Source organism: Cyanistes caeruleus, chromosome 16 (genome assembly GCF_971803275.1).
Source record: "Cyanistes caeruleus chromosome 16, bCyaCae1.hap1.1, whole genome shotgun sequence".
Classification (NCBI taxonomy): domain Eukaryota; kingdom Metazoa; phylum Chordata; class Aves; order Passeriformes; family Paridae; genus Cyanistes; species Cyanistes caeruleus.
The window spans coordinates 13221462-13242961 of NC_141716.1; the positions used below are offsets into that span (position 1 = coordinate 13221462).

The window sequence follows — 21500 nt, forward strand, 5'->3', positions numbered from 1 at the left end:
AGAGAGATCCCATTGGAGACACGCCTAATGGATTCTTTCCCTTTGTTCGAATCACAGGACTTCTACAGGACTCCTCTGTCTCCTTTGTGGTCAGGAAGCTCTAGCGACATGACTTGTATGCTCTGGGCGCTGGGGGTAGCGGAGCTCCTCTACCTGGGGAGCGGGGAGAAGAAACCAGTACAAACCAGCCCAGACTGGGGCAGCTGGGGAAAATTCAGAGTCACAAGGAGCCACTGGGAGCGAGGCAGGGGAGGGGCGGCAGTGACCGGCGAGGGGAGGCCGGGGAGAAGTTCCCGCCTCAGCCGAAGCCCCTCAGTGATTGACAATGGGGGGGGCGGCTCCCGCCCAAACCGCGGGCCGGGAAAAGTGCCCTCAGGGATTGGCTGGGCGAGACGGGGGCGGGGCTGAGGGTTCCCGCCTCTGCCAAACTGCCCTCAGTCATTGGCTGGCTGGGAAAAGCCTCAAAACCTCCTCCAAATTTCAACAAAGCTGACAAAAATGGAATAAATTCCAATAAGTATGAAATATTTCAGGCTATCTTTTCATTACATTTAAACAGTGGAAGGTTGAAAAGGCAGCTTGTGCACTAAAACCTGGCAAAAACAAGAAAATGGGAGAACTCGTCCTGAGTGGCAGCAGGGAATGACAGACTGATCTGGCCATTGGTGCTGCAAGAGAGGGCAGTGGGGCTCTCGGGGATGCTGCCATGGAAAGTCTACACAGGAGTGTTGGAAAACCACTCCTGTTGCCCCAAGCCAAGGGAATGAAATGCTGAAGGTGTTTGCTGTCTCCTTCCTTCCTGATGCAGAGCGCATCCTCATGGCACTGCCTAAATCCTGCTTTGCATTGACTTGAAATCCTGGCTGCAGTTCTGGCAGCTCGTGCCCAAAGGAACACAGGAGTGGAGCTGCCAGAGGTCGGGGACGGGCAGAAAGGAAGCTGGGATGGGCTGAGCGAGCTGGGAAAGAGGCAGCGTCACGGGGGGCCCAGCCAAGGTCTGCAGCAGCCCGAGAGGCAGAGAGAGAGGGGGGCAGCACGTGCCTGCCCCTGCAGCAGGAGTCCAGATCTGGTATGAGAAGCAAACCAAGAGAGGCAATGGGTGAGTCTTCTTCTCCCTGTTTTGGCAGCATGAACGGGAATTGTGCCAACAGAAGCTGAGGGATCTGGAAAAGAAGATGGAAACGGCTGCATCTGACACGCAGAGTCGGAAGAAGATAACCCAGGAATTGGAAGCAGAGAGGGAAGACATGCAAGAAGAGTTGGACCATGGGACTGCTGCTGCTGCCTTGAAGAAGAGAGGAAGAGAAGAAATCAAAGGGACAGAGAATGGACAACTCCTGAGCGCTGCACTGAGGAAGAGCGAAATGGCCAAAGGGACTCTGAAGAAAAACTTTGTAATCCTGCAGAGAAAATCTCCTGACAACTGCATGGGCCAGTCTCATCTCCAGGTAGGCAGAGACACTGACCTTCAGTCCACTCCAATGTCCCTGAAGGATTCCAGTGATATTTCCCATAAAGAAGTGGGACTCTATATCCCTGTGAGTCCAGGCCTGCTTGGCCAAAGCAGCCCAAGCTGCGGCAGGCAGCCTTGTCTGTCTGCCTGGCCCCAGCCAGAGACCATTGACTGGCAGATTGTTTCCTGGCATGCCCAGAATGACTGCTACAGCTCTGGAGTCTGCTGTTCAAATCAGCTGCAGGCCAAATGCTGGGCATGGGGAGCTGCTTCTCCTGTGCCCACACAAGATCATGGCAACACGTGGGGATTTGGATTTGGTGTGGGAAGGAATGGAGCAGGTGAGCAGGGCGATGGACTAAACCCAGCAGAGTTTTGTACCAAGAGATCTGAGCAGCAGCAGCTGCACTGCTGGTGCCTCGAGGATGCTTGCCAAGATGGAGATTTCTGAGGGACAGCTCTTGTGGTGTTTGAAATAAGGCAATCATCTCCCCTCTGAATCCCCAGCAGGCTGTTGGAGCACAAGAAGAGCAGCTGTTACGTGTCTCACAGACCATGCTGGAACCAAATCAGCCGGTTGCATCAGCTCAGGAAAAGACAGAGACTCCTGAACTAACCACTGAGCCCAGGAGAACTTTTGAGCAGGTAAAATGGGCTTTCTGTGCCTCCACGGAGCCTCAGGCTCCTCTGGAGCACAGCACGTTTGCCCAGGCAATGCTTTGCAGTGCCCTGCTTGTTTCCTTGCCTCTCCCTTTCCCTGCTCTGGGCACAGCCTTTTGTTCTGTCTCTTGCGGCAGCCCATGGCTTTCTCAAAGGTGCCTTCACTGCACTGTCTCCCTCCCTGGCCCCGTGTCCCTGGACACACCCTGGCCTCTCTTGTGCAGCCCCCAGCGAGAACTTTTTGCCCCCAGTGTTGTCTGGTGCAATTCAGGATCTCAGAGCAGAGATCTTGCATTGATGTCCAGAGGTTCTTTTGCCCCATGTTTGCTGACGGATTTCTGTGGCCTTTTCTCCCATCCAATGTGGAGGTGGAACCTGAGGGGAGAGGAATCGGAATTTTTAGGAGAATGTTCCCACCACACTCTCTTAGGTCGCGTGTCCCCAAGTCTGACCAGCAAAATACCTTGACTTCTCAAAGAGAAGAGTTCTCCAGCAGCTCAGGGGAGCAGCAGTAGCCCTCCTGCTGATGCACAGCCTGTGGAGCAAGGGGTCAGTGGCCCAAATGTGTCCTTTGGAAATGAGAGTTGGGTTCCTCACTGCTGTTGGAACTCTCTCTGCTAGACCTGTGGGGGCTGAGGGATGTACGTGGGAAGGGTTTGGCAGCCTTGGAATGGACTTGTTGATCATCTGAGCTCTGTTCAGGGCCAGTCTGGGAGCCTGTTCCTTTCCCCTTCCCCGAGGGCAGAGTGTTGGTGAGGGCTGCAGTTGGAGGCTGTGTCTGCCCTGACAGCCGGTACCGTGGGGCTGTGGATGCTGCTGCCAGCGTGGGCTTGTCTGAGCCGGGCCTTGTGCCTCTTTCAGGTGTCCCTGCTGCAGTCACAGCTGGCCCGAGACCGACAGCACCACCTGGAGAGCTGTGCAGGGAGCAGGCACGAGACACTCCCGTCGAGTCACAGGGAGCAGAAGGGATCTCCTTGCTTCCTAAACTTCTCAGAGAGGAGCCAGAATGCAGCTGGATGTAGAATTAGCCTTAGAATTTGTCAGTAGTTTATGTTTAAAGGATAGTTATAGGTGTAAGTGAACTTTATACAACAGTGTTCCATAGGATGTAGGATGTATTTATAGACAAATAAAGAGGTTGTTATGATCACGATTAAACTAAAAGATCTTTATCAGAATTACTTACTACCCAGTACAGGGTATATAATTATATATACCTTCCGAAGATAGATAGATATAGATATATAGATATATAGATATATAGATATATAGATATATAGATAGATAGATAGATAGATAGATAGATAGATAGATAGATAGATAGCTATATATAAAACTTCCAGTATAGTGCATTGTATTTGAAGGAGCTTTGAAGCAATTCTATTCAAGCCCGGAAAACCAATTCTGAATTAGAGATTGATCACCCAGACCAATGATCGTGGGCAAAGATTTCTCTCAGCCTCAAGGAGTGACACTGAGGGACATGATCACTCCAGGGAGGAATCTGCAGAAGGGAGACATGTGCCATAATCCACTTTGGTGAGGTCAGGAGAACCCTGCCATGTGTGGAGCTTTTTCATTTGTCCTTAGGAAACTGCAACCTGCTTTATTCTGAGAGTCACAGAATCTCAGGCTGGGTGAGCTTGGAGGCACTTCTGGAGGTCACCTTGGGTCATTGTAGAGACAGACACACAACACACACCCACCCACCCACCCACACTTGAGTAGAGACAGCAACGGCTCCTCTTTATTACATTATCTCAAGTTTACGCCCTTAACAAAACGTGCTCTGAAGTCATTAGTTACATCGAAACAGCTCATTATATTCATTGGACAAAGCAATAGCTCATTGTATTTTATTGGTACAAAGCAATTGATGTCAATAATTAATTGGCAAGAGCTTACAACAGATTATTAAGGCACATATGCTCTCCTAAGGCATAACTGTCCCCTAACTGCAAATATCCCTTATGTATCTAATTTATTGGTTTGCATGCTAAAGGCCTTGCTTTCTTCCTTGCTATGGATAAACTTGTATTTTATCAATTTCTTCTTCTGCTAACCCAATTGATGAGCCTGCAGACCAGCTGCTAAGTCCAGCCACACTTCTCCCTTTTTGTATTTGAGCTACAAACACAGCTGTCAAGGGTTTTTGCAGGGCCCTTTGCTAAAATCCAAGCAGGCAGGGGAGACACAAAGCAATAATTACAATCACTAACGAGATTAGCAGTCCAGTCTTCAACAAAGATCCAAGCCACCCCGTGATGGCCCAGCCCTTGAAAAGATCATCTATCCGTCCTTCATTCACGTGTAATTAACTCTCAAGTTTGCAGTGCTTTTGTAGATTGATTCACTGTGATCTGATAAATTCATACAACACATTCCTTCAAAATCCTGACACCCATGACCATGTGCCAATAACAGAAAATCATAGTGGCTCCATTCTGCAAAGTGGCATGTCTAATGCTATCTACATCCATTAATAACCCACTTAAAGCTACAGATGTGTCATTGCTTTGTTTGGCTAGCCAACAACCAAGTCTATGTGTCGAGGTTAAAGTGTGAGCTGCAGCCACTCCAGGTGCCAGAACAGATGCAGAAATAACAGAACCAGGTCCCCAAAAGGCCACAGCATCCTGACACTGAGAAGTAAATGTGTGTCAAAGTGATCATGTTCTTCTTACCTCTTGATCTATCATTGTTCTGTTGGGTGTCAATAAGGTCAATTGCCCCAACCTGCAGGGACCTCCTGTTACTTTCCTTGGAATACCAAACCAAGCACGATCACCACAGATTAAAAACACACCCTTTGGCAGCTGCAAAGGCACATGAGAGGCACGTGATGTACAGCATGAGGTAGAGTTACACCATCAGCTTGCATTTCTATATACGTCTAAGGCTGCATTTACATTCGGAGGTAACCCCCTTGTGGTCTTGTCTTTGTCCCTGTAACTAGACATTACACAAGCATCCATTTGCAATGATCCTAGCAATTCTAGTTCTTGTGGCTCAGCTGTAACCTGAGGCAAGAGGGCCTAAATGCTATCCCGGGAGTCTACATTATGTACAGGATTTCTTGATTTACAATTAAAAGCTTGTGAGGGACAAGGCCAGTTGTTAGGAGGAGCACCAACAAGACATGTAGAGCATGGCTTTTCAGGATTGGCGATTGCTAAACACAGCGTATCCTGATGTACGGCTTTAGCCAGTGTCACTCACACGTTCCGTTTTGGCTGCGGAGCCATCCATCCTGTTCCTTCCTGTGTGCTCCAAAGAAGGCTTGACACAATGAGCAGGAATCCAGCGTGGTCCGTTTTCTGTGCAAACACAAGTATAACCCTTTCCCCAGGTTATTAAATCTACAGCACCACTCCATTGGCCACTTACCAAATCCCTCTCTGCTATAATTTCTATGTCCCCTGCTTCTCTGTTACCACTGTCCGCCCAGCTGCAGCCAGGGAAACAGGGGAGATAGTATAGCATAGAAAAGAAGAACTTAAAAACGAGGCCCTTTCCCTTAGCTGAGATGCAAGTGCAGCATTATTTCTTGGGGTCCCGTGGAGAAGAGCAGGAGGGAAAGAGCAAGAGCTATCGATAAGCAGCCCTTCTTGAAGGCAGGGGGAAGAGGCTGCCTTACATTCACACAACCAATAAGGGGAACTGGGGAGAAAGAGATAAGGGAAAGAAGCTTACAGTTCTACATTTTTGGGGGTACATTCTTTGCATCATACCATCCTTTCTAACTGCATTGCAACACCTCACCTGCACCCGAGCAGGCTTTTGCAACTCGGATTTTGAAATCAAAGTAGAGAAATGAGGAAATAAAGGAGGGCAAGAAGTTTTCTCCCTGTAGGATAAAACGTTTAACACATAAACTGCTTTGTGCAGTCGTGCCTGGGGGGTTTCTCCTTGCATTCCCCTTTTTTCTTTTTGAAGCTGATGCTTCAGAGTGCCATAGGCATGTTCAACAATAGCTTGTCCAGCAGAAGAATGAAGAATACCTGTATCATATACAATTCCCCATGCAGCCAAAAAATCTTGTGTTTTCTGAGATATATATAACAAGATCCATTATCAGTTTTTATTTTTGGAGGTACTCCTAGAATTGCAAATGCTCTTTGAAAATGACAAATAACATCCAAAGCTTTTTCTCCTGCATGTGCAGTTGCTACAATAGCAAAGTGAGAAAAGTATCAATAAATAGACATGTACATGCTTTAGTCTCCCAAACTCATCAGTCTGAGTGTCACGATCCGCAAGGTGGGATTCGTGATGTGGTTCTTTCATTCGATCTCAGTGTACAGAAGATTATCAGGGACTTAAACCAAGGACTTAAACAGCAAAACACACTTTATTGAGTGCTCATCAGCACTAACATGCGGTAGAGGGAAAAGAGGAGAAAGCAAAGCATAAGAAAAAGAGAGTAAGGGGATTATAGTTACCAACGTCGAAGTCCACTCGGCCGTCCAAAGACGCAGAGTCTTCTGTCTGTTGGGGAGATCTCAAAGGAAGGTAAATTTGGGGTGTGATTTTCTAGTCTTTTACAAAGCGAGGGGCACAGGGCCAAAACCAGAGGAGATTGATGATGAATTCCATTGCGCAGGGGGAAGGTGTAGGGTCCAGAGCAAACCACGTCTTGCAAGCCTTTGCTCACCAGCAGGAACGAGGGCAGTGTACCGTGCAACCACCTGCAAACAATCACTTAGCAAACATCCACCTCAGCTAGGCCCAAACCCCTAAGCCAAGTCCCTTGCGATATTCAGGATCTCAGTCTCTGTCCTTGAGACGGTTGTGAGACAGGTGAGAGAATGTTCGGACCGTCTGTTGTGACGTTGTGACTGTGAGTTGTGTCTGTCTGCCAAAGTTGCAACGCTTGCAACCCTCTGGGCTTGGTCCCATAATACATAGGAACACGTGAACCGTGACTGTCAGGGCATACAACAAATCATTGAACGAGCGTCATTGTTACTAAGACCAAATTGTCGTGGTAATGCTTGAAAACCTTGATGGTCAAATGGATAAGATACCTTGTTGCCTGTGGTGAGGAACCATTAAGGCAACATTGGCAACAATGATCATCAAGAGCATCAGCATTTCCTTCAGTGAAAAACCCCGGGAGAGAAGTGTGACTGTGAATATGCATCACAAAATATGATTCAGTGCGTTGCTGAATTGTATCCCACAATTCCACCAACACATCAAATAAAGGTGGGTGATCAATTTCAGATAAAACAACTTGATCTAATTTTCCAGTCAAATTTGCTACATAGGCAGAATCTGTCACAATATTTACAGCTTGAGGGAACAATTGAAATGCAGTGGCCGTGGCTTTCAGTTCAACAATTTGCAGTGAACCAGTTTGATATTTTACCACAGGTTGCCAATTACCATTGATTTTCAATGCAACTGCAGTTTTTTCTGTTTTTCCAGAGCCATCTGTAAAAACACCGGGTCCATCTACAGGGCTTTCCATACTTAACTGCTTTTGGCCAACTGGTACTTGCTGAAAAAATTTCAGTGAAGAGTGACTTGGTAAATGGTAAGACACCTGCCCTGTAAAAGCAGCCATAGCAGCTTGTAATGTAAGCCTAGCAGCTTGTAAGTTATCACAGCTTGCCAGTAACTGTTGGCACAACAGCACTCAAAGTACCAGTTCTGAAGAGGCAAAACAATTCTTTCAGGATCTTGACCAGTCAATCCAACACATTGTTTAGGACACTTAATAAGTTCAGCAATTAATTCAAAAAGACCAGGGGCAGTTTTTATAGATCAAAAAGGTAAAAATAGCCATTCTAACATATGTAAAGGATCTTCCCACTGATCACTCCATTGCACAAGAATTTCAAAACAAATAATCGTACTATTTGTGCCAATAGCTCAATGCGAGAGACAAATTTCTCAAGCAAAGCTTTGACAACCAATTCAGGAACAAAAAGGGCTTCTGGGGTCAACTCACGGGTATCAGTAGTGTTTTCTGACCCCTTTAACATTTCTAAATGTGGTTGCAATTGTGAATTGGTAAGTCCCAAATAAGGTCTTATCCAATTAATTGATTGCCAGGGCTTTCATTTCTTCACGCGGGAACAGGAACGACACAGCACCAATATGATGATTGGATCGTTCATTTATTCTCTAAGTTTGGGTACATTTATACTGTACACAAATCTACACACAAGTATTTCTTCTACAATCGACTGCATGTGTGTTGTTCGTTGTCACTTAATTGTAAAAAGTAAGTAGGGAACAGAAACTAAGTGTAAAACTAAGTCACAGAGGCTTCTCACTCACGCCTGAGAAAGCATGAGAAAGAGTCCAAACAGCCCTTGGTAAAGGACAACAATCTACAGGTGTTGTTTAGGCAAGGGGCGGTGTTCCACTTAACCAATGATGGTAGGTATGTTGCTTTAATGGCCAAGGAGAGTTTTACCTCTCAGACCTTCTCGAACATGTGTATAAAAGAAGATTAAGAATAATTAACTTTGCTCTCTTGGACAATGCAGCTGAGAGAGTCACGTAGGGCTTCGCCGTTCCTGATATAGCGCGACAGCTGTTCACACACCCTTAGAAGCATTCTTATTGGATAATTACATTTGCGTATATCGGACCGCAACTTGTTCAATTTCTCTATTTCTCATCCTGTTTAGCTCTTTCTTTGTGTTCTCTTGCTGACCACGACTGCCCCTTCCCTGTCTGATAACCCTGCTCTTGTTCTTAAGTGTTCCTCTTTATGGTCAAATTTGTTCTAACACAGCCCAGACTCTTACAGCTCCCACTCTTTTCTTAAAAATTGGAGTAACTAAATGGTGCAACATTTGTTGAAGGCCTTGTAAAAAACAAGGAAGAATCAGCATAAAACTTAGAAATACAAGCAGTAACATTATTGCCCCCTTGATCAAGGTCTGCCACCAACCCTTTAAACCTAACCTAGCAAGCCAGTCGGAAATCTTCAAAGTCTTCACAGCCGCGTCTGTGCGCTGACAACAAAAAATCCATAGCTGCGTGATTTTGCAAGGTAGCATGCCTAATACTATCAACATCAGTTAGCAACTCACTCAACATTTTCAAAATCTAATGAAGCTGTTTTTCTCCCCAACAGGCAAGAGGAGCTATATTTTTTTGCATTTATGGCAGCCGTTCCCCCTGGTAAAAGGAAAGATATTGCAATGATAGTTGCCAATGATGGTGACTGCACATTATCATTCTAAGCCTGTCGTGGTTTTAAAGCACCAGCTAAAAAATCACTAGAAAACTTACTTATTTCTTGCTGTGAGATATGGGTTAGAACAAGAGCAAAACAGGCTTAAAACTTACAAGGAACAAAGAAGGTTTCTTAACCTAACTACAAGAATAAGAAACCAGACTGCAACTTCTAGAACCCTTTTTCTTTACCACACAACCATTGTCTTGTTCACATGACAACACAGAGACAAAACCTTGGTGGTTAAAACAGTCCCAACTTTGCTATAGTCTCTTCATCAGTCTTTGTAGAGAAAAAGAAGCTCTCTTCTGCTGATTTATGGAGTTTTTCAGAAGAAAAACGTTTTCTAATGGTTTTCTATTTTTCTGATGCAAGCCACCCGGAGAACTCTGCCATCAGTTCTCTCCTCCCATTTCACACCACTCTGAGGTGTGCTATGGGCTAATGAGTCAAGAGGGGGTGTCATTTCAAGGATGAGTTATTCAAAGGCAAAAGTTCTCTTCATCTGTCTCTGAAAGCATTTCTGGAACCAGAAGTTTTCTCTTTGCCTCTTAAAGGCTGCAAATTTTTAACAACTCTCACTTCTCCATTTCTGTTCCAGCATCACATAAGATCACAACTACTTCACTATTTGCTTAAATCCACACTTTGAAATATTCTATTCTCCCCGCAAATACTCTTTCATGAATTAAAGGAGTTTTTTCAGAACACTTATTGTCCATCTCTATAGTTTTAGCAAAAGAATATTTCAGCTTATTAAAGCATCTCCTTATTTCTCTCTCCCGTCTGAAGCTTAATTCCTTTTTTCACTGTCTTTGATAGTTTATGTTGCCTCTTTACCTGTTGATCACACTCTCTCTTCCCCTCTCTCTGGGGAAAAAAAAAAAATATTAACCAGCAAGTCTCATCTGGGTAGTGAAAGGGTTCAAATCTTGCCCAGGCCTTGTAGACGGTCTTGTGATCTCTGCCGGAGCGGCGGCTGGAGCTGTCTGCGATGGAAGATTTTTCATGGCTGCTCTGGAGAGTGTGGCCACTGTCTCAGAGTGCTGCAGGTCAATGGCTTTCTTCTCTTTACTTGGCAGTCTCTGGTGAAACTCAGCAGTGGCAGAAACTGCAGCCGAGCCAGGGACCGGCCTGGCCCAGCAGGCCTGCTGTACAAGGCCCAGCGAGCCCTCCGAGAAGGGGCTCCTGACGCTTCACACTCTCCGTCATCCCCGGGAAGCGCAGAACTCTGGCCAGCCCTGCTCCCCCCTGCGGCCTTGTCCGGCCTGGGTCGGGGGAGGAGGAGGCTGAGCTGAAACCCTGTTACTTCTTCAAAAGCCGGAAACCAAAGAGAACCAGAAATTCTCGGGCTTAGATCTTAAGGTGGTGTTCACAGGTTGATCTCACTTTTCAATGGTGAAAACTACTGTCAGCTGTCAGAAATGGCCAGTTATTGGCCAGGAGAAAAACTCCCATCAGCCTCCAGCAGCCTGATCTTCCTTAGGTGTTTCCCTTTGTTTTCTTAAATGCTAATCCCTCACGGCTGGGTACACTGGACTTTACATTCTCTCCCAGCTGCCTACTTTTCTGTGCCCTCCTCTCTCATTCTACTTCCTTTGTCTTCAGGTCTTCAACCCCTCCCCTCTCCCAGCCCACAACAGCACCAAACAAACCAAGCAGAACATATCCAAACCACAAATGGCAACACACAGAACCAGCAAGTTTCATTCTGTTATAAATGCATACTATGCTATTGGCTTTTCACAAGTATTAAGATGAACGGTGCATGTATAATGTTAGAATAGCTTTTGCGATGTCTTTTTCTCACTCTCCTGCTGTTAACTAGAACTGAGGCGTAGGTCAGAAGAATTTTAGACGTTAGGTTTAAGTCCTGTCAGAACGGGCAGGATAACCTCCAGTGAACAGATGAGGGGGCCCAGGCTGCTCTCAGCACTTACTGCCTGTGGAAGAACGAGCCATGGCCCAAAGTCAAAGACGATAAGAGAGAAATTAAATGCACAAAGTCAAGGAACACGCATGCTCTAGAAAGGTGGACCCAAAGAGTGGCCATGCAAAACATTTCCTAGAAAAGTCTGAATATGCATATAGTCCATACTGTACAAATGGTATATAAAGGGTGTTTCCAAAGCACCAGGTGTGCTCTTGGCAGAGAGCCAAGGCATCCAGCCCTTACTCTTTGCTTTATTTTCTGTCTCTTATTGTCTTTATTAAACCTTTTAAAATGTTACAGGAGAGTGAACCTCGTTTTTCATAATTCTTTCACCTAATAACCTTTTGGCTTCAGCAAAAAATATCACCTCATCTCTCACAATCCTATAAAGTCTTTGTTCTTCTTCCCAAAGTTCAACAGTTTAGCATGAGCTTGGCTGAGGAGCAGCCCATGTCCATTAGTAAAGCTCACTGAAAAATATCAATTGATTTAGCCAGTTGCAATGATCATGGGTCATGTGTTTTACAGAGGGCGCATAATAAGAGGGACATGGATAGGTGGATCAGGATGTCTCGAGCACCTTCCAAGTACCCCGGCCAACAGGGAAAAAGAATGAGAAGAAAAGAAGGCCACTTGCTCCAACTGATTCAGAGAGATCCCATTGGAGACACGCCTAATGGATTCTTTCCCTTTGTTCGAATCACAGGACTTCTACAGGACTCCTCTGTCTCCTTTGTGGTCAGGAAGCTCTAGCGACATGACTTGTATGCTCTGGGCGCTGGGGGTAGCGGAGCTCCTCTACCTGGGGAGCGGGGAGAAGAAACCAGTACAAACCAGCCCAGACTGGGGCAGCTGGGGAAAATTCAGAGTCACAAGGAGCCACTGGGAGCGAGGCAGGGGAGGGGCGGCAGTGACCGGCGAGGGGAGGCCGGGGAGAAGTTCCCGCCTCAGCCGAAGCCCCTCAGTGATTGACAATGGGGGGGGCGGCTCCCGCCCAAACCGCGGGCCGGGAAAAGTGCCCTCAGGGATTGGCTGGGCGAGACGGGGGCGGGGCTGAGGGTTCCCGCCTCTGCCAAACTGCCCTCAGTCATTGGCTGGCTGGGAAAAGCCTCAAAACCTCCTCCAAATTTCAACAAAGCTGACAAAAATGGAATAAATTCCAATAAGTATGAAATATTTCAGGCTATCTTTTCATTACATTTAAACAGTGGAAGGTTGAAAAGGCAGCTTGTGCACTAAAACCTGGCAAAAACAAGAAAATGGGAGAACTCGTCCTGAGTGGCAGCAGGGAATGACAGACTGATCTGGCCATTGGTGCTGCAAGAGAGGGCAGTGGGGCTCTCGGGGATGCTGCCATGGAAAGTCTACACAGGAGTGTTGGAAAACCACTCCTGTTGCCCCAAGCCAAGGGAATGAAATGCTGAAGGTGTTTGCTGTCTCCTTCCTTCCTGATGCAGAGCGCATCCTCATGGCACTGCCTAAATCCTGCTTTGCATTGACTTGAAATCCTGGCTGCAGTTCTGGCAGCTCGTGCCCAAAGGAACACAGGAGTGGAGCTGCCAGAGGTCGGGGACGGGCAGAAAGGAAGCTGGGATGGGCTGAGCGAGCTGGGAAAGAGGCAGCGTCACGGGGGGCCCAGCCAAGGTCTGCAGCAGCCCGAGAGGCAGAGAGAGAGGGGGGCAGCACGTGCCTGCCCCTGCAGCAGGAGTCCAGATCTGGTATGAGAAGCAAACCAAGAGAGGCAATGGGTGAGTCTTCTTCTCCCTGTTTTGGCAGCATGAACGGGAATTGTGCCAACAGAAGCTGAGGGATCTGGAAAAGAAGATGGAAACGGCTGCATCTGACACGCAGAGTCGGAAGAAGATAACCCAGGAATTGGAAGCAGAGAGGGAAGACATGCAAGAAGAGTTGGACCATGGGACTGCTGCTGCTGCCTTGAAGAAGAGAGGAAGAGAAGAAATCAAAGGGACAGAGAATGGACAACTCCTGAGCGCTGCACTGAGGAAGAGCGAAATGGCCAAAGGGACTCTGAAGAAAAACTTTGTAATCCTGCAGAGAAAATCTCCTGACAACTGCATGGGCCAGTCTCATCTCCAGGTAGGCAGAGACACTGACCTTCAGTCCACTCCAATGTCCCTGAAGGATTCCAGTGATATTTCCCATAAAGAAGTGGGACTCTATATCCCTGTGAGTCCAGGCCTGCTTGGCCAAAGCAGCCCAAGCTGCGGCAGGCAGCCTTGTCTGTCTGCCTGGCCCCAGCCAGAGACCATTGACTGGCAGATTGTTTCCTGGCATGCCCAGAATGACTGCTACAGCTCTGGAGTCTGCTGTTCAAATCAGCTGCAGGCCAAATGCTGGGCATGGGGAGCTGCTTCTCCTGTGCCCACACAAGATCATGGCAACACGTGGGGATTTGGATTTGGTGTGGGAAGGAATGGAGCAGGTGAGCAGGGCGATGGACTAAACCCAGCAGAGTTTTGTACCAAGAGATCTGAGCAGCAGCAGCTGCACTGCTGGTGCCTCGAGGATGCTTGCCAAGATGGAGATTTCTGAGGGACAGCTCTTGTGGTGTTTGAAATAAGGCAATCATCTCCCCTCTGAATCCCCAGCAGGCTGTTGGAGCACAAGAAGAGCAGCTGTTACGTGTCTCACAGACCATGCTGGAACCAAATCAGCCGGTTGCATCAGCTCAGGAAAAGACAGAGACTCCTGAACTAACCACTGAGCCCAGGAGAACTTTTGAGCAGGTAAAATGGGCTTTCTGTGCCTCCACGGAGCCTCAGGCTCCTCTGGAGCACAGCACGTTTGCCCAGGCAATGCTTTGCAGTGCCCTGCTTGTTTCCTTGCCTCTCCCTTTCCCTGCTCTGGGCACAGCCTTTTGTTCTGTCTCTTGCGGCAGCCCATGGCTTTCTCAAAGGTGCCTTCACTGCACTGTCTCCCTCCCTGGCCCCGTGTCCCTGGACACACCCTGGCCTCTCTTGTGCAGCCCCCAGCGAGAACTTTTTGCCCCCAGTGTTGTCTGGTGCAATTCAGGATCTCAGAGCAGAGATCTTGCATTGATGTCCAGAGGTTCTTTTGCCCCATGTTTGCTGACGGATTTCTGTGGCCTTTTCTCCCATCCAATGTGGAGGTGGAACCTGAGGGGAGAGGAATCGGAATTTTTAGGAGAATGTTCCCACCACACTCTCTTAGGTCGCGTGTCCCCAAGTCTGACCAGCAAAATACCTTGACTTCTCAAAGAGAAGAGTTCTCCAGCAGCTCAGGGGAGCAGCAGTAGCCCTCCTGCTGATGCACAGCCTGTGGAGCAAGGGGTCAGTGGCCCAAATGTGTCCTTTGGAAATGAGAGTTGGGTTCCTCACTGCTGTTGGAACTCTCTCTGCTAGACCTGTGGGGGCTGAGGGATGTACGTGGGAAGGGTTTGGCAGCCTTGGAATGGACTTGTTGATCATCTGAGCTCTGTTCAGGGCCAGTCTGGGAGCCTGTTCCTTTCCCCTTCCCCGAGGGCAGAGTGTTGGTGAGGGCTGCAGTTGGAGGCTGTGTCTGCCCTGACAGCCGGTACCGTGGGGCTGTGGATGCTGCTGCCAGCGTGGGCTTGTCTGAGCCGGGCCTTGTGCCTCTTTCAGGTGTCCCTGCTGCAGTCACAGCTGGCCCGAGACCGACAGCACCACCTGGAGAGCTGTGCAGGGAGCAGGCACGAGACACTCCCGTCGAGTCACAGGGAGCAGAAGGGATCTCCTTGCTTCCTAAACTTCTCAGAGAGGAGCCAGAATGCAGCTGGATGTAGAATTAGCCTTAGAATTTGTCAGTAGTTTATGTTTAAAGGATAGTTATAGGTGTAAGTGAACTTTATACAACAGTGTTCCATAGGATGTAGGATGTATTTATAGACAAATAAAGAGGTTGTTATGATCACGATTAAACTAAAAGATCTTTATCAGAATTAATTACTACCCAGTACAGGGTATATAATTATATATACCTTCCGAAGATAGATAGATATAGATATATAGATATATAGATATATAGATATATAGATAGATAGATAGATAGATAGATAGATAGATAGATAGCTATATATAAAACTTCCAGTATAGTGCATTGTATTTGAAGGAGCTTTGAAGCAATTCTATTCAAGCCCGGAAAACCAATTCTGAATTAGAGATTGATCACCCAGACCAATGATCGTGGGCAAAGATTTCTCTCAGCCTCAAGGAGTGACACTGAGGGACATGATCACTCCAGGGAGGAATCTGCAGAAGGGAGACATGTGCCATAATCCACTTTGGTGAGGTCAGGAGAACCCTGCCATGTGTGGAGCTTTTTCATTTGTCCTTAGGAAACTGCAACCTGCTTTATTCTGAGAGTCACAGAATCTCAGGCTGGGTGAGCTTGGAGGCACTTCTGGAGGTCACCTTGGGTCATTGTAGAGACAGACACACAACACACACCCACCCACCCACCCACACTTGAGTAGAGACAGCAACGGCTCCTCTTTATTACATTATCTCAAGTTTACGCCCTTAACAAAACGTGCTCTGAAGTCATTAGTTACATCGAAACAGCTCATTATATTCATTGGACAAAGCAATAGCTCATTGTATTTTATTGGTACAAAGCAATTGATGTCAATAATTAATTGGCAAGAGCTTACAACAGATTATTAAGGCACATATGCTCTCCTAAGGCATAACTGTCCCCTAACTGCAAATATCCCTTATGTATCTAATTTATTGGTTTGCATGCTAAAGGCCTTGCTTTCTTCCTTGCTATGGATAAACTTGTATTTTATCAATTTCTTCTTCTGCTAACCCAATTGATGAGCCTGCAGACCAGCTGCTAAGTCCAGCCACACTTCTCCCTTTTTGTATTTGAGCTACAAACACAGCTGTCAAGGGTTTTTGCAGGGCCCTTTGCTAAAATCCAAGCAGGCAGGGGAGACACAAAGCAATAATTACAATCACTAACGAGATTAGCAGTCCAGTCTTCAACAAAGATCCAAGCCACCCCGTGATGGCCCAGCCCTTGAAAAGATCATCTATCCGTCCTTCATTCACGTGTAATTAACTCTCAAGTTTGCAGTGCTTTTGTAGATTGATTCACTGTGATCTGATAAATTCATACAACACATTCCTTCAAAATCCTGACACCCATGACCATGTGCCAATAACAGAAAATCATAGTGGCTCCATTCTGCAAAGTGGCATGTCTAATGCTATCTACATCCATTAATAACCCACTTAAAGCTACAGATGTGTCATTGCTTTGTTTGGCTAGCCAACAACCAAGTCTATGTGTCGAGGTTAAAGTGTGAGCTGCAGCCACTCCAGGTGCCAGAACAGATGCAGAAATAACAGAACCAGGTCCCCAAAAGGCCACAGCATCCTGACACTGAGAAGTAAATGTGTGTCAAAGTGATCATGTTCTTCTTACCTCTTGATCTATCATTGTTCTGTTGGGTGTCAATAAGGTCAATCGCCCCAACCTGCAGGGACCTCCTGTTACTTTACTTGGAATACCAAACCAAGCACGATCACCACAGATTAAAAACACACCCTTTGGCAGCTGCAAAGGCACATGAGAGGCACGTGATGTACAGCATGAGGTAGAGTTACACCATCAGCTTGCATTTCTATATACGTCTAAGGCTGCATTTACATTCGGAGGTAACCCCCTTGTGGTCTTGTCTTTGTCCCTGTAACTAGACATTACACAAGCATCCATTTGCAATGATCCTAGCAATTCTAGTTCTTGTGGCTCAGCTGTAACCTGAGGCAAGAGGGCCTAAATGCTATCCCGGGAGTCTACATTATGTACAGGATTTCTTGATTTACAATTAAAAGCTTGTGAGGGACAAGGCCAGTTGTTAGGAGGAACACCAACAAGACATGTAGAGCATGGCTTTTCAGGATTGGCGATTGCTAAACACAGCGTATCCTGATGTACGGCTTTAGCCAGTGTCACTCACACGTTCCGTTTTGGCTGCGGAGCCATCCATCCTGTTCCTTCCTGTGTGCTCCAAAGAAGGCTTGACACAATGAGCAGGAATCCAGCGTGGTCCGTTTTCTGTGCAAACACAAGTATAACCCTTTCCCCAGGTTATTAAATCTACAGCACCACTCCATTGGCCACTTACCAAATCCCTCTCTGCTATAATTTCTATGTCCCCTGCTTCTCTGTTACCACTGTCCGCCCAGCTGCAGCCAGGGAAACAGGGGAGATAGTATAGCATAGAAAAGAAGAACTTAAAAACGAGGCCCTTTCCCTTAGCTGAGATGCAAGTGCAGCATTATTTCTTGGGGTCCCGTGGAGAAGAGCAGGAGGGAAAGAGCAAGAGCTATCGATAAGCACCCCTTCTTGAAGGCAGGGGGAAGAGGCTGCCTTACATTCACACAACCAATAAGGGGAACTGGGGAGAAAGAGATAAGGGAAAGAAGCTTACAATTCTACATTTTTGGGGGTACATTCTTTGCATCATACCATCCTTTCTAACTGCATTGCAACACCTCACCTGCACCCGAGCAGGCTTTTGCAACTCGGATTTTGAAATCAAAGTAGAGAAATGAGGAAATAAAGGAGGGCAAGAAGTTTTGTCCCTGTAGGATAAAACGTTTAACACATAAACTGCTTTGTGCAGTCGTGCCTGGGGGGTTTCTCCTTGCATTCCCCTTTTTTCTTTTTGAAGCTGATGCTTCAGAGTGCCATAGGCATGTTCAACAATAGCTTGTCCAGCAGAAGAATGAAGAATACCTGTATCATATACAATTCCCCATGCAGCCAAAAAATCTTGTGTTTTCTGAGATATATATAACAAGATCCATTATCAGTTTTTATTTTTGGAGGTACTCCTAGAATTGCAAATGCTCTTTGAAAATGACAAATAACATCCAAAGCTTTTTCTCCTGCATGTGCAGTTGCTACAATAGCAAAGTGAGAAAAGTATCAATAAATAGACATGTACATGCTTTAGTCTCCCAAACTCATCAGTCTGAGTGTCACGATCCGCAAGGTGGGATTCGTGATGTGGTTCTTTCATTCGATCTCAGTGTACAGAAGATTATCAGGGACTTAAACCAAGGACTTAAACAGCAAAACACACTTTATTGAGTGTTCATTAGCACTAACATGCGATAGAGGGAAAAGAGGAGAAAGCAAAGCATAAGAAAAAGAGAGTAAGGGGATTATAGCTACCAACGTCGAAGTCCACTCAGCCGTCCAAAGACGCAGAGTCTTCTGTCTGTTGGGGAGATCTCAAAGGAAGGTAAATTTGGGGTGTGATTTTCTAGTCTTTTACAAAGCGAGGGGCACAGGGCCAAAACCAGAGGAGATTGATGATGAATTCCATTGCGCAGGGGGAAGGTGTAGGGTCCAGAGCAAACCACGTCTTGCAAGCCTTTGCTCACCAGCAGGAACGAGGGCAGTGTACCGTGCAACCACCTGCAAACAATCACTTAGCAAACATCCACCTCAGCTAGGCCCAAACCCCTAAGCCAAGTCCCTTGCGATATTCAGGATCTCAGTCTCTGTCCTTGAGACGGTTGTGAGACAGGTGAGAGAATGTTCGGACCGTCTGTTGTGACGTTGTGACTGTGAGTTGTGTCTGTCTGCCAAAGTTGCAACGCTTGCAACCCTCTGGGCTTGGTCCCATAATACATAGGAACACGTGAACCGTGACTGTCAGGGCATACAACAAATCATTGAACGAGCGTCATTGTTACTAAGACCAAATTGTCGTGGTAATGCTTGAAAACCTTGATGGTCAAATGGATAAGATACCTTGTTGCCTGTGGTGAGGAACCATTAAGGCAACATTGGCAACAATGATCATCAAGAGCATCAGCATTTCCTTCAGTGAAAAACCCCGGGAGAGAAGTGTGACTGTGAATATGCATCACAAAATATGATTCAGTGCGTTGCTGAATTGTATCCCACAATTCCACCAACACATCAAATAAAGGTGGGTGATCAATTTCAGATAAAACAACTTGATCTAATTTTCCAGTCAAATTTGCTACATAGGCAGAATCTGTCACAATATTTACAGCTTGAGGGAACAATTGAAATGCAGTGGCCGTGGCTTTCAGTTCAACAATTTGCAGTGAACCAGTTTGATATTTTACCACAGGTTGCCAATTACCATTGATTTTCAATGCAACTGCAGTTTTTTCTGTTTTTCCAGAGCCATCTGTAAAAACACCGGGTCCATCTACAGGGCTTTCCATACTTAACTGCTTTTGGCCAACTGGTACTTGCTGAAAAAATTTCAGTGAAGAGTGACTTGGTAAATGGTAAGACACCTGCCCTGTAAAAGCAGCCATAGCAGCTTGTAATGTAAGCCTAGCAGCTTGTAAGTTATCACAGCTTGCCAGTAACTGTTGGCACAACAGCACTCAAAGTACCAGTTCTGAAGAGGCAAAACAATTCTTTCAGGATCTTGACCAGTCAATCCAACACATTGTTTAGGACACTTAATAAGTTCAGCAATTAATTCAAAAAGACCAGGGGCAGTTTTTATAGATCAAAAAGGTAAAAATAGCCATTCTAACATATGTAAAGGATCTTCCCACGGATCACTCCATTGCACAAGAATTTCAAAAGAAGTCATTGCTACCAATCAAAACAAATAATCGTACTATTTGTGCCAATAGCTCAATGCGAGAGACAAATTTCTCAAGCAAAGCTTTGACAACCAATTCAGGAACAAAAAGGGCTTCTGGGGTCAACTCACGGGTATCAGTAGTGTTTTCTGACCCCTTTAACATTTCTAAATGTGGTTGCAATTGTGAATTGGTAAGTCCCAAGTAAGGTCTTATCCAATTAATTGATTGCCAGGGCTTTCATTTCTTCACGCGGGAACAGGAACGACACAGCACCAATATGATGATTGGATCGTTCATTTATTCTCTAAGTTTGGGTACATTTATACTGTACACAAATCTACACACAAGTATTTCTTCTACAATCGACTGCATGTGTGTTGTTCGTTGTCACTTAATTGTAAAAAGTAAGCAGGGAACAGAAACTAAGTGTAAAACTAAGTCACAGAGGCTTCTCACTCACGCCTGAGAAAGCATGAGAAAGAGTCCAAACAGCCCTTGGTAAAGGACAACAATCTACAGGTGTTGTTTAGGCAAGGGGCGGTGTTCCACTTAACCAATGATGGTGGGTATGTTGCTTTAATGGCCAAGGAGAGTTTTACCTCTCAGACCTTCTCGAACATGTGTATAAAAGAAGATTAAGAATAATTAACTTTGCTCTCTTGGACAATGCAGCTGAGAGAGTCACGTAGGGCTTCGCCGTTCCTGATATAGCGCGACAGCTGTTCACACACCCTTAGAAGCATTCTTATTGGATAATTACATTTGCGTATATCGGACCGCAACTTGTTCAATTTCTCTATTTCTCATCCTGTTTAGCTCTTTCTTTGTGTTCTCTTGCTGACCACGACTGCCCCTTCCCTGTCTGATAACCCTGCTCTTGTTCTTAAGTGTTCCTCTTTATGGTCAAATTTGTTCTAACACAGCCCAGACTCTTACAGCTCCCACTCTTTTCTTAAAAATTGGAGTAACTAAATGGTGCAACATTTGTTGAAGGCCTTGTAAAAAACAAGGAAGAATCAGCATAAAACTTAGAAATACAAGCAGTAACATTATTGCCCCCTTGATCAAGGTCTGCCACCAACCCTTTAAACCTAACCTAGCAAGCCAGTCGGAAATCTTCAAAGTCTTCACAGCCGCGTCTGTGTGCTGACAACAAAAAATCCATAGCTGCGTGATTTTGCAAGGTAGCATGCCTAATACTATCAACATCAGTTAGCAACTCACTCAACATTTTCAAAATCTAATGAAGCTGTTTTTCTCCCCAACAGGCAAGAGGAGCTATATTTTTTTGCATTTATGGCAGCCGTTCCCCCTGGTAAAAGGAAAGATATTGCAATGATAGTTGCCAATGATGGTGACTGCACATTATCATTCTAAGCCTGTCGTGGTTTTAAAGCACCAGCTAAAAAATCACTAGAAAACTTACTTATTTCTTGCTGTGAGATATGGGTTAGAACAAGAGCAAAACAGGCTTAAAACTTACAAGGAACAAAGAAGGTTTCTTAACCTAACTACAAGAATAAGAAACCAGACTGCAACTTCTAGAACCCTTTTTCTTTACCACACAACCATTGTCTTGTTCACATGACAACACAGAGACAAAACCTTGGTGGTTAAAACAGTCCCAACTTTGCTATAGTCTCTTCATCAGTCTTTGTA

General features: G+C 46.0%; 2 pseudogenes; both read right to left on the reverse strand.

The window, feature by feature from the left end:
• Positions 1–4205: 4205 nt before the first annotated feature.
• Positions 4206–5457, reverse strand: LOC147650216 (uncharacterized; annotated as a pseudogene).
• Positions 5458–15739: 10282 nt separating this feature from the next.
• LOC147650217 (uncharacterized) lies at positions 15740–17334 on the reverse strand (annotated as a pseudogene).
• Between the last annotated feature and the right edge of the window lie 4166 nt (positions 17335–21500).